This window comes from Muntiacus reevesi, chromosome 6, assembly GCF_963930625.1.
Source record: "Muntiacus reevesi chromosome 6, mMunRee1.1, whole genome shotgun sequence".
Classification (NCBI taxonomy): domain Eukaryota; kingdom Metazoa; phylum Chordata; class Mammalia; order Artiodactyla; family Cervidae; genus Muntiacus; species Muntiacus reevesi.
Window position 1 is genome coordinate 13,400,742 of NC_089254.1, and position 12,627 is coordinate 13,413,368.

Below are 12,627 nucleotides of genomic sequence, written 5' to 3' on the forward strand. Positions count from 1 at the left end.
TCTAGTTCCTGGACCTATTATTCAATTTGATTTATCATGATATTTGTATCAATTTTTAACCAGAGAAAAAATAATGAGTGACATATAATGATTTTCTCCTAAAATAGAATATGTTCAATTTAAACAAATTAATTTTTAAAAAACAATCCGATGTTTAAAAAAAATTTACTGATTCATTAAATCCAGAATGCTGGAACCACTGAAATAACTTTTCATTTTAGTCATCATGGCACGTGGCACAATGAACAACTTATTTTAATAGCCATGGCCTATGGAAAAACTTTGGAAAATGGTAGCTATTAATACGGAGAAGGCAATGGCACCCCACTCCAGTACTCTTGCCTGGAAAATCCCATGGATTTTCTTAGCGACCATGGGGTCGCTAAGAGTCAGACACAACTCAGTGACTTCCCTTTCACTTTTCACTTTCATGCATTGGAGAAGGAAATGGCAACCCACTCCAGTGTTCTTGCCTGGAGAATCCCAGGGACGGCGGACCCTGGTGGGCTTCCGTCTATAGGGTCGCACAGAGTCGGACACAACTGAAGTGACTTAGCAGCAGTAGCAGCTATTAATAAAGTGTAAGCAGCATTATTACTTAGTTAAATTGAACATGTATTTGATGGACCAATTCCTACTAAACAGGAGTTTAGGCAAATCACTTAGTTTCTTTGAAGTACATTTTAAATATCTCAGATTCTCCATACCAACCCTAAAAGTCTCAGAATGTGAGTTTTGTTTGTTAGATGATATCTTGGTGATATTTTGCAAGTAAGTCAGGTCCTCCGCAAGTCAATTATAATGATAATAATAATAGCTAACAAGTATTCTCTGGTGGCTCAGACAGTAAAGAATCTGCCTGCAATGCGAGAGGCTTGGGTTCGATTCCTGGGTCAGGAAGATCCCCTGGTGAAAGAAATGGCAACCCACTCCAGTATTCTTGCCTGAGAAATCCCATGGACAGAGGGGCCTGATGGGCTATAGTCCATAGGGTTGCAAAGAGTTAGACAAGACTGAGCAACTGACACTTTCAGATTTCAACAAGTATCAAGTACTGTGCAAAGTTTTATCTGTGTATTTACTTACTGAATTGTCCTCACAACTGCCCTTTGAAATGAGTAGAAAAAATCCCTTTTATGCTTATAGGAATTGAGGCACAGAGAGGTTGTGATGTGGCCAAATTCACAGTGCTAAGAAGTGGTGAAGTTTTCATAAGGATAGGAAACAAACCATCTCAATGTGTGAAGAGATCGGCAGTTGACACAAGAACCCCTGGAATCATTTCTTTCTACCACTACTAAGTGTACACACATGTAGGAAAAAGGCAGAAACATAAAATGTGGGTAGACTTGCAGAAGGCAAGCAGTAGAATGAAGAAGAAAACAACCTTAGCATTGACTCAGCTCTCTGGAGGGGAAACCCTTCACAACTCTAATGAGAAGCATCGTATTAACAGTTAAAACTATGCCTTTACCTACATATCAGATGATGCTATAATAGAGGTGGGCCCGGTGCCGCCATTAGCACAGGCTGTTGCTGTGTCTGTCACACTGTTACCTGGCAACGGTTACCCACGAGACTGATAGCAGTCGCTCAGCCATTGGTCAGGCACCACAGTGGGCCCCTCCCCCAAACGAGCAACTGTCACTGAGCGACCGTTAGTGGGGCCGTTCCACTTGGCCGGTGGAGTGGTCGTTTGGAGTGTGAGGTAAGAGGTGGCTTCTGGCTTCCCTCAGGGACTCTCCAGCTCACATGGTTCATAGCTGGCAGCTGACCTGGGGGGCCCAGGGAACTGGTTAAAGCTGTGGTCTGCAGGTCTCCAGAGCCCTCGCCAAGGCCACCCACTGGCCAGGCCCAGGCCTTGAGGCAATGGTGAACCTCTTCCCTGTCTCCGCCTCTGCAACCTAATGGCGGGAGCTGTCTGCCTGGGACCTAGTTTGTGGGCCCAGCCCCTACCCTCTGGGCAGCCTGAGGAGGCCGAGGGCCAGTTGGGTCCTGGGTACCTGGCTCCGTCAGTGATGATGGCTGTGGGGCCTGGGGACTTGGTCCTGAGGGAGCTGCCAGCTGAGATCTGCCTCCTCTCAGCCAGGCACGGACCTTGGAGGGGGAACGTTGTGTCTGGGGACCTGGCCCTTTGTTGTCAGAACAGAAAATAACATTTGTTTGGTAGAGATTGGCAGGAACATGTTAACTGACCAGATGCTGGTTCGATCCTTGGGTTGGGGACATCTGCTAGAGAAGGAAATGGCAACCCAGTCCAGTATTCTTGCCTGGGAAATCCCATGGACAGAGGAGCCTGATGGGTTACAGTTCATGGGGTCACAAAGACTTGGACATGACTGAGCAGCTGAGCAAACATGCAAATTACCTGACCATTACCTGATGTCAAGAACACAGTATCTGACACCAGGAAGTTTGCAGCAACTCACCACACCCTCCCTAACCTTTCCTAGGAAACAGCTTTGCTGAGAACTTTCAGAGAGTTTGGGGTTTTTAAGGCATGAGCCACCCATCTCCTTTCAGGGCCCTCAGTACACCTTTCTCTGTTCCATGTGGCCATTAGTGTGGGCTGTTATTGCCTACGCTTTAGCCAGGCAAATGTTACTGCAAGACCATTAATGTTATTAAAGGTATTGTTTGGCCTCACTGTGTGTCAAGCACATGGACTTGTGTTTTGGTAACAGTCTCTGTAATTTGTTGATTACATTTAGCTTCACAGAAAGTCAAGTCAGAAGCAGATTTTACAGTAGATGATTCCATTTATTTCAAGCAAACGAAACCTAAAGTTCCTTTTGGGATGCACATTCAGTTCAGTTAGTTCAGTTCAGTTGTTTAGTCATGTCTCACTCTTTGCATTCCCATGGACTGCAACACACCAGACCTCCATCACCAACTCCCAGAGCTTACTAAAACTCATGTCCATCACATCGGTTTTGCCATCCAACAATCTCATCCTCTGTTGTCCCCTTCTCCTTCTGCCCTCAATCTTTCCCAGCATCAGGGTCTTTTCCAATGAGTCAACTCTTCGCATGAGGTGGCCAAAGTATTGGAGTTTCAGCTTCAACATCAGTCCTTCCAATGAATATTCAGGACTGATTTCCTTTAGGATGGACTGGTTGGATCTCCTTTTAGGCCAAGAGACTCTCAAGAGTCTTCTCCAACACCACAGTTCAAAAGCATCAGTTCTTCAGCACTCAGCTTTCTCTATATTTCAACTCTCACATCCATACATGACTACTGGAAAAACCATAGCCTTGTCTAGACAGACTTTTGTTGGCAAAGTAATGTCTCTGCTTTTTAATATGCTGTCTAGGTTGGTCATAACTTTCCTTCCAAGGAGTAAGCATCTTTTAATTTCATGGCTGCAATCACCATCTGCAGTGATTTTGGAGCCCCAGAAAACAAAGTCTGTCACTGTTTCCACTGTTTCCCCATGTATTTGCCGTGAAGTGACGGGATCAGATGCCATGATCTTAGTTTTCTGAATGTTGAGCTTTAAGCCAGCGTTTTCACTCTCCTCTTTCACTTTCATCAAGAGGCTCTTTAGTTCTTCTTCACTTTCTGCCATAAGGGTGGTGTCATCTGCATATCTGAAGTTATTGACATTTCTCCCGGCAGTCTTGATTCCAGCTTGTGTTTCATTCAGCCCAGCGTTTCTCATGATGTACACTGCATATAAGTTAAATAAGTAGAATGACAATATACAGCCTTGACATGCTCCTTTCCCAATTTGGAGCCAGTCTGTTGTTCAATGTCCAGTTCTAACTGTTGCTTCCTGACCTGCATACAGATGTCTCAAGAGGCAGGTCAGGTAATCTGGTATTCCCATCTCTTTAAGAATTTTCCACAGTTTGTGATGATCCACATGGTGGATCACACAGTATGCTTTGGCATAGTCAATAAAGCAGAAATAGATGTTTTTCTGGAACTCTCTCGCTTTTTTGATAATCCAACGGATGTTGGCAATTTGATCTCTGGTGTTTCTGCCTTTTCTAAACCCTTGGACATCTGGAAGTTCACAGTTCATGTATTGCTGAAGCCTGGCTTGGAGAATTTTGAGCATTACTTTACTAGCGTGTGAGATGAGTACATCTGTGCAGTAGTTTGAGCATTCTTTGGGATTGCCTTTCTTTGGGATTGGAATGAAAAGTGACATTTTCCAGTCCTGTGGCCACTGCTGAGTTTTCCAAATTTGCTGGCATATTGATTGCAGCACTTTCATAACATCATGTTTCAGGGTTTGAAGTAGCTTAACTGGAATTCCATCACCTCCACTACCTTTGTTCGTAGGGATGCTTCCTAAGGCTCACTTGACTTCACATTCCAGGATGTCTGGCTCTAGGTGAGTGATCATACCATCGTGATTATCTGGATCATGAAGATCTTTTTTGTATAGTTCTTACATGTATTCTTTCCACCTCTTCTTAATATCTTCTGCTTCTGTTAGGTCCATACCATTTCTGTTCTTTGTGGAGCCCATCTTTGCATGAAATGTTCCCTTGGTATCTCTAATTTTCTTGAGGAGATCTCTAGTCTTTCCCATTCTATTGTTTTCCTTTATTTCTTTGCATTGATCGCTGAGGAAGGCTTTCTTATCTCTCCTTGCTATTCTTTGGAACTCTGTATTCAAATGGAACTCTGTATTCAAATGGGTATATCTTTCCTTTTCTTCTTTGCTTTTTGCTTCTCTTCTTTTCACAGCTCTTTGTAAGGCCTCTTCAGATAGCCATTTTGCTTTGTATTTCTTTTTCTTGGGGATGGTCTTGATCCCTTTCTCCTGTACAATGTCACGAACCTCTGTCCATACTTCTTCAGGCACTCTATCAGATCTAATCCCTTGAATCTATTTCTCACTTCCACTGTATAATCCATAGCAGCTCAGCTGCAGGGGACTGCTGGTGACCAATCACAAACTGAAAGAGTTAATAATGGCAAAACAGTTACAGAAGACCCTCCTCCTGCAAAGAAAATTGGAAAATGTCACACAGAAAAAGTAGCCTGTGGCTGAAGGAAAGGCAGGTAATGACAGTACTGGAGACAACTAAGAGTCTGTGAAGACCATGCTGTTAAAGGGCAAAGCTCTGGTGCACCCAGAATGCACAGACAAGGTGGGAAAGGCCCATGTATAACTGTGAAGGAAATGGTGTCTATGATGTCATGCTAAATCAGACCTGTCTCCAGTTCAAAAGCAAGTATTAATCTGATTCAGATGTTAGAAGATGATGCCCAGAGAAACATCAGTGTTTGGATGAGATGGGGCCGAGCTGGGAAGACAGGGCAACACAGCTTGGTGGCTTGTTCTGGGGACCTCAACAAGGCCAAGGAAGTCTTTCAAAAGAAGTGAGTGCTAATAAATGAGTACAAAATAAAATGTCTTTCATCTTCTTGGATATGTCGTCTTTAGGAATTTAACAATAAGTGTGAGTTGGCGTAAATGATAGTATCTTTCCACCGTGACAGTCTATGACTGGAACACCAAATTGATCCTTCAATAGTGATTAAATCACTTGGAACCAGAAATTGACTAATATCAGAAGAAGCTAACATATTCAGCACATGACCAACAGTTTAGGAAATTTGGGGAGAATGAGATGAGACTCGTAGTTTCATTGAGTCAGACAAGGCTGTGGTCCGTGTGATCAGATTGGTTAGTTTTCTGTGATTGTGGTTTTCAGTCTGTCTCATCCAAGATGGACAGGTCATGCTGGAGAGTTCTGACAAAATGTGGTCCACTGAGGAGCGAATGGGATGCACATAATAAAAGTTAAATCACAAATACCTGAATGCTTAAGTTTGCTGTGGAGTTGACCAGTAACAGGGCAGAATGGATCATCAAGATTGTCCTTTTTGTATTTCTTTCCAGGTGAGGGATTATCAAATGGCTGATATCTAAAGGAAGGACTGATTTCAAAGGCACTTTCCTTTAGATTTTAGGAAATAACAGCTAATTGACCAGCCATGAAGAACTGAAGAGGCCGACATACACCTCAAGTCTACAGTGTCTGTTCAAAGTATGGAAAAAGCTTTGACTCCAGGGTCACCCTACCTTAGTTCAAACTCAAGCTCTGCTACTTATCATTTGAGAGGTCCTAGAAAATTACTTTCCTTCTTGAGTCTCAGTTTACCCATCTTGGAAGTGGGAGTTATATATTACCTTCCCGGTAAGGTTGTTGTAAGGATTAAATGATCTATTTCATATAGAATACTCAGAAGAGTGCCTGGCATGTGGTAAATAGGCAATAAATAGTAATAGTTTGAAGTAGAGAGGAGAATAATGCTGATTCTCACCTTATGTCAATGCATAAAACTCCTCAAGTTTAGAAGAAAAGTTTATTTCCAACAGCATCAATGTTTGACATCAAAGTTCAGTAATGGACTTTTGCCTTGTTGTAGCTATCTTTTTACCTGCCTTTTCTAGCCACCAGAACACAACAGTTTGCTGCAGCTTCTCCCTGTCTTCAAAAGGCAGGTTCTAGATGAGATTAAATCCATGAAGCATACCTTCAGGACCCTCCTCTCCCCACCAAAGTCATAATATACGAAATTTTACATACATTGGTAATAAATGCAAATGTAACTCCACAAGAAACAAAAATTTGAAAGGAGGTGGGTCAAACCAAACCACTTGCAGCCGTGGAAATAAAGCAGGGGAAGTGTGGAAAGGATGAGATATTAGAAAATAAAGATGAGGGTATCTCTGGGTTACAACACTGGACACTTGCAGCTAGCTCTGAACTCTGCTGTGATCTATGTTGGGTGTTTTTGTTTGTTTTAATTTGTTGTGGTAGGAACACTTAACACAGTTTTAAATACACAATACAGTATTATTAACTATTGCCACAGTGTTATACAGCAGACCTCTAGAACTGACTCATTTTGTATAACTGAAATTTTGTGATTGAAAAGCAACTCCTCATTTCCCTTTCCTCCCAGCTCCTGGCAACCACCTTCTGTGTTTTTATGAGTATGACTATTTTAGGTGCCTCATATAAGCGGAATCATTCAGTGTTTGTCCTTCTAAGCCTAGTTTATTTCACTTAGCATGAATATCTTCCTGATTGATCCATGTTGGCAAATATGGCAGAATTTCTTTTTTAAGGATGAATAACACTCCATTGTACATATACATTTTCTTTATTCTTGCGTTCATCAGTAGACATTTAGGGTTTTTCCACATCTTGGCTGTTGTGGTTAATGCAGTAAACGTGGAAGTGGAGCTGTCTTTTTCAGATACTGATTTTTATTCTTTCAGATAAATGTCCAGAGGTGGGATTTCTGAATCATATAGTAGTTCTATTTGTAATTAAAAAAAAAATCTCCATACTGTTTTTCAGAGTGGCTGCAACTTTTACATTCCCACCAGTATTATATAAGGGTTACAATTTCTTCACACCTTTGTCAATACAAGTTACTTTTTGAGGGTTTTTAAATAATATCCATCTTGACAGATATGAGAGAATATTTCATTGTGGTTTTGATTTGAATTTCCTTGATAATTTATGATGTTGAGTACCTTCTCACATACCTGTCACTCTTTTGTATGTCTTCTTTGGAAAAATGTCTGCTCAAGTCACTTGCCCATTTTTAAATTGGGTTATTTGTGCTTTTTTTGCTGTTGGCTTGTAGGAGTTCCTTGTATGCTTTGGAGAGTCCCCCCTTGTTATATATAGTTTGCACATATTTTCTCCCATTCTGTAGGCTGCTGTTTCACTCTACTGTTTATTTTGCTGTAAAGAACTTTTTAGTTCAATGTAGTACCACTTGCCTATTTTTGCTATTGTTGGCTGTGTTTTTTGACATGACTTCCAAGGAACTGTCTAGACCAATGTCATGATGGTCTTCCCTATGTTTTCTTTTTTTTTCCATTTATTTTTATTAGTTGGAAGCTAACCTGTGTTTTCTTCTAGGAGTTTTTAATAGCTTCAGGTCTTACATTTAAATCATTAATCCTTTTGAATTGATTTGTATGCATAATATATTTTAATGGCTTGGCTTATGGGGAGTGGGTGAAAATAAAAGAATGTTTTCTTTTAAAAACAAAACTTGAAAATTTTTTCAAAATTTTCAAAATTAAGGAGTTTCGCCAGTTTCAATATTAAGGAGATAATTTCCATTTCTCTTTTCTCAAACTTATTTAACTTTATTTATGGATTCTGCTCTGAGCTACATGCTCTGCAGATGCCACTTGCAGACATGGTCTTTCTCCTTTTATATTTACATCCTGGACAGTAGCTTCTTTAGCTTCCACCAGTCCACTAGAATAAAACTAAATTTTTCTGGAGCAAATATTTGGGACTGGATGTGTTTCTAAACTCTAATGTGTGTTCAGATCTATATTAATCTTGTCTGCCTAGGGCCTGAGGTTCTACATTTTTAACAAGCTCATGGGCAATGTCAGTGTTGCTGGTTTGGGGACCACCTTTTAAGAATCAAGGGTTTCAGTGAAATGTAAGGGAAAATATCTGAGTTTCTGAAAACTGATTCATCTATCAATACTGTGTAACTAGTCCATAACTTGTTGTGGTGTCTTTAACTTTGTAGGAGAGAAAAAAACATTCCCTTTATTCTCCTAGGTTCAATAGCTGGGTCTATAAAATAAATTTATGAAAGGCAGATTAACAGCATTAAAGATAAACAAATTTATTATTTTTTATTATAACACACAGCAGGGCATCACAGGAAAAAAGGGAACACCTCAAAAGCACTGAGATTTGAGAGCTTATATACTGTCTTATTATAATAGAGGAAGAAAGTGGGGGACATAGGCAACCTCAGTTCAGATCAGTTCAGTCGCTCAGTCGTGTCCAACTCTTTGCGACCCCATGAATCACAGCACACCGGGTCTCCCTGTCTGTCACAAACTCCTGGAGTCTACTCAAACCCATGCCCATCAAGTCGGTGATGCCATCCAGCCATCTCATCCTCTGTCGTCCCCTTCTCCTCCTGCCACCAATCCCTCCAAGCATCAGGGTCTTTTCCAATGAGTCAACTCTTCTCATGAGGTGGCCAAAGTATTGGAGTTTCAGCTTCAGCATCAGTCCACCTAGGGGAGAGTAAATGATTTTTAAGAATGATAAATGGGCTCTTGAAGAATAGATGGGAGATATAGTTTGTGACAATTTGTCTGGATTTGAATTGGACATCTAGTCTCTTCCCATGTGATGAGAGTCAGTCCTAGGAAGAAGATTTATGACAGTTGAATTCCTTTTGGAGGATTTGTCTTTAGGCAGGTAAACTTCAAAGAAAGCTTCTCCATTGTCTTGTCATTTTTCATGTCCCTTCAAGCTTAAAATCAATATACCAAAGCAGCATATTTTAGGGTGTTATGTCCAGAATTCCTTCAATAGCCACACTAAATTCAAGTGTTTGCTTCTCATTGTTGGGACTTTTCCTCTGAAGTTTTCTTGCTCCTCAAACACTAGGAGGCTTAGCTCTTCTTAGAGGGATGTATATCTCTGTGAACAGCTCACATTCGCATCTTCATTAATATTATGAGTACTCTATACTCAATGATTGGTTCTGGACTTTGAGAAGAATTACAATGTCAATAAAAGATATCTTGGATCTTTTATCATGACAAAATTCTTGGACAAATAAAAAAGTGAAAAATTGTAGTTGTAAAATAACTCTCTAAAATCTCTAGATCTCATTGTTGAGCAATTAATAATGAACAGAGAAATGGTTACGTAAAATTCAAATCCTGGTAATGATAAGTACTTAATCTACCATAAAGAAATGGCCTGGCCAATAAAAGATCCATCCTGCACCAAAATACATGTTCAAAAATTGATATTTGCATGCCCAAGACTTGTTTGAAAAGGCAATTATGGTCTCACAAGTAAATCATAAGAATTTTTAAAATTTTGTAAATGCTGTATTTATATGACAGACAAGAACCACTCTGAAGGAATCATTATGGTTTGGGAAATGATATGCAATTTCAAAATCATCTAAATCATTTCAATTGCCTGTATTTACATTTATATAATGGGTATTTATAATGGTGATTATTTTAGAACTTACCTTGTTTTCCTGGATCTCACATTGGTTTCTATGGGAACGAGAATGGCTGTGAAGAGGAGCATTTTAAGAGCTCTTTTCACGTTCAGTAACTGCAAATTCTGTTTGTCTGTTAAATGGTTTTTAACTCTTAAATTTTAACACAGAAATAAAAGTTGGGCATCTAGCTTCATAAATCATTTTAAATAATGAAAACTATTTTTATGAAACATCTGGCACATTGAAACATTTGAAAACAAAATAACTAGCTTTAAGAGCTAATAATCTGTTCACTTTATTAAATTCATTAGTGATTAATCCACATTAGCCATATGCTTGCTCTTGGAAAACTGTGTAAAGAAAACTTCATCTGATACGTTGTTTTAATACACTTTTCTGATATTGATATGTATTATATGTGTGTGTACTTTTTCCTTACCTTTGTAAAAATCCCTTTAAAAGAAGTGTAAAATGTCCTGTATTTAAAGTTTTCCACTGCCAATGCCTCACTCATCCTCTGCTTTTATTTACCCTTCTGCTGTGTTGTACCTTTCCTATGTTCTCTGACCAGCTGAAACTTATTTTTTACTATTTTTCAAACAAGTTCATAAGTCTTCAAATTTCAGTTTTCTTTTTCTTGGAATAGATTCTTAGATCATAAAAAGCTCAGTGTCTAACTTATGCATTACATTTGTGCAGTTTACTGTATTTAATATTTCCCCACATTTCATGTTTTCCCTTAAATTTTATTTTTTTAATTCCCTGAAGAAATGATAGTTTAGTATATTTTTATTTAATTCCCTCTAAAAATAATTAAAACCCACTAAAAGTAAGAGAAGTTTATTTCAGAAAAGTGTGCTAAAACTAAATTTTTGTTATACCCAAACTATAAAAGATGCCAGTTGAAAGCACATGGCATCCCATAACCAGCTTATGTAATAGCTACTCTGGTTATTGCTGACATATAATCTGTGTCTTAAATCCAAAAGGTACAGATTGATGGCAGAGTGCCAGACAGGGTGAAATAAGTGAGAGTGTTTTTTAATCTTTCCTGGATTGATGGATTTCTGCCCACTATCAGTGTGGCCTTGGTCAGGACTGCTAGAGACTAGTGAGAGTTCCAGAAAATGAAACTACTTGCATTTGTGACCAAGAGACCATCCTATAACTCACTGACCTGGTATAAACTCCAAGAAATTGCTTTTTTCTTTCTTAAAAGTATTTTTCATTCAGATTTGATTTTATGAAATAAATTCAGAATTACTACATGTTGAAAAAGTGAGCACAAATAAATGGAAAACACATAACGGGATGTTTGGGAGAAATAATTGACTGACTCTTCTATTTTTTAAAAGTTAACTTTCAAGGAAAGCAGCAGACAAGCTGAATAGTGAAAGCAAGTATTATGTTAACCATCAGAAGAGATATATTTATGTTGAAAAATATCAGAATCTAAATGTAAGGAGTGTGATTATTCATCAAGGCTACTCAAAATGAGGTCCAGGGACCAATTGCCCATCTGAGACAAGATAAAAACAGAAAGTGTGAATTTGAAAATTTTAGAGCGATTGGCATTACTACTTCACCCAGCCTGTGATTTTGTATTTTATAAATGGCATTTGGCAATTTAAAAAATTTTCACTTTAGTAGAATTAGTTAGAGATACATTGATCTAGCATAAATTACTGTAAACAAAAAAAAAAAAAAAAAGAGTGCCATTTGAACTTCATAGTATTGAAAATAATTTAACCTGTGTGATTATATCTGAAAGCTGGGAAATGAAAGCTTTTTTCTCTCTGAAAGATCTCTTTCTAGTCCTATAGTCTTATATTTACTATTATAAGATTATGGCAAAGGAGGCTAAAACAGATATTCTCTCCTTTTGCAAATATAAAAACAAAAGTTCAAAGGACTTCAATGAGATATCTGATATTACACAATTATCAAAATTTTAAAATCAAGTGAACAGCACTGCACAGAAATTATTTAATATTCTGGTGAATAAATACACCCTAGTTGATTATGGCAATGAATTGTATATATTTGCAATTTCACATGGTAGATGGCAGTGCTTTGTCTTCAGGTTTCAGAAGGAAAAGCATTATGTTACAGTAGTTCAATAGATGCCTAGTGAAAATACACCTACTAATAATTAAGATGAAGAGTTTGAAGGAATTCAATAAGCAAAAATACAATTAAAGACAATATAAAAAGATTAAGGGAGGAACACATGTATTAGATTGGCTAGGGAACAGAGCAGAAATGTAAGTCTATACTTCTCTGAAAGGTATAAAATCCCCAAAGAAAAAGGGCTTGCTACCTTGGAGTACCAATAGGAAAAATAAAATGGAAATATGAAAGGGAAAGTTTAGACAAACATTGAGAATTTTTGTTAATTGTTAGGAGTATTAGGTTAGTTGAGTGGGCGCCCAAAGGAATCTCTGAGGACATTTAAAACCTCATTCAACAAAGCCATGGACATTGTATTGTGGTAAGCAAGACTTCAATGGCAGGGGAATAGACTGGATCAACTGTGAGTTCTTTTCCATCTCTAATTTCTACTATTCCATAGCTCTGAGAAGAATAGTTGCTAAATTGCCTGATCAACACAGAAAAATAGAACTCAGT

At 38.6% G+C, this 12,627-nt stretch overlaps 1 long non-coding RNA gene across 1 annotated transcript in view; it reads left to right on the top strand.

The window, feature by feature from the left end:
* The window catches only part of LOC136171003 (uncharacterized), a 210,942-nt gene that overhangs the window by 1,812 nt on the left and 196,503 nt on the right, over positions 1-12,627 (top strand). The window lies entirely within an intron of this gene.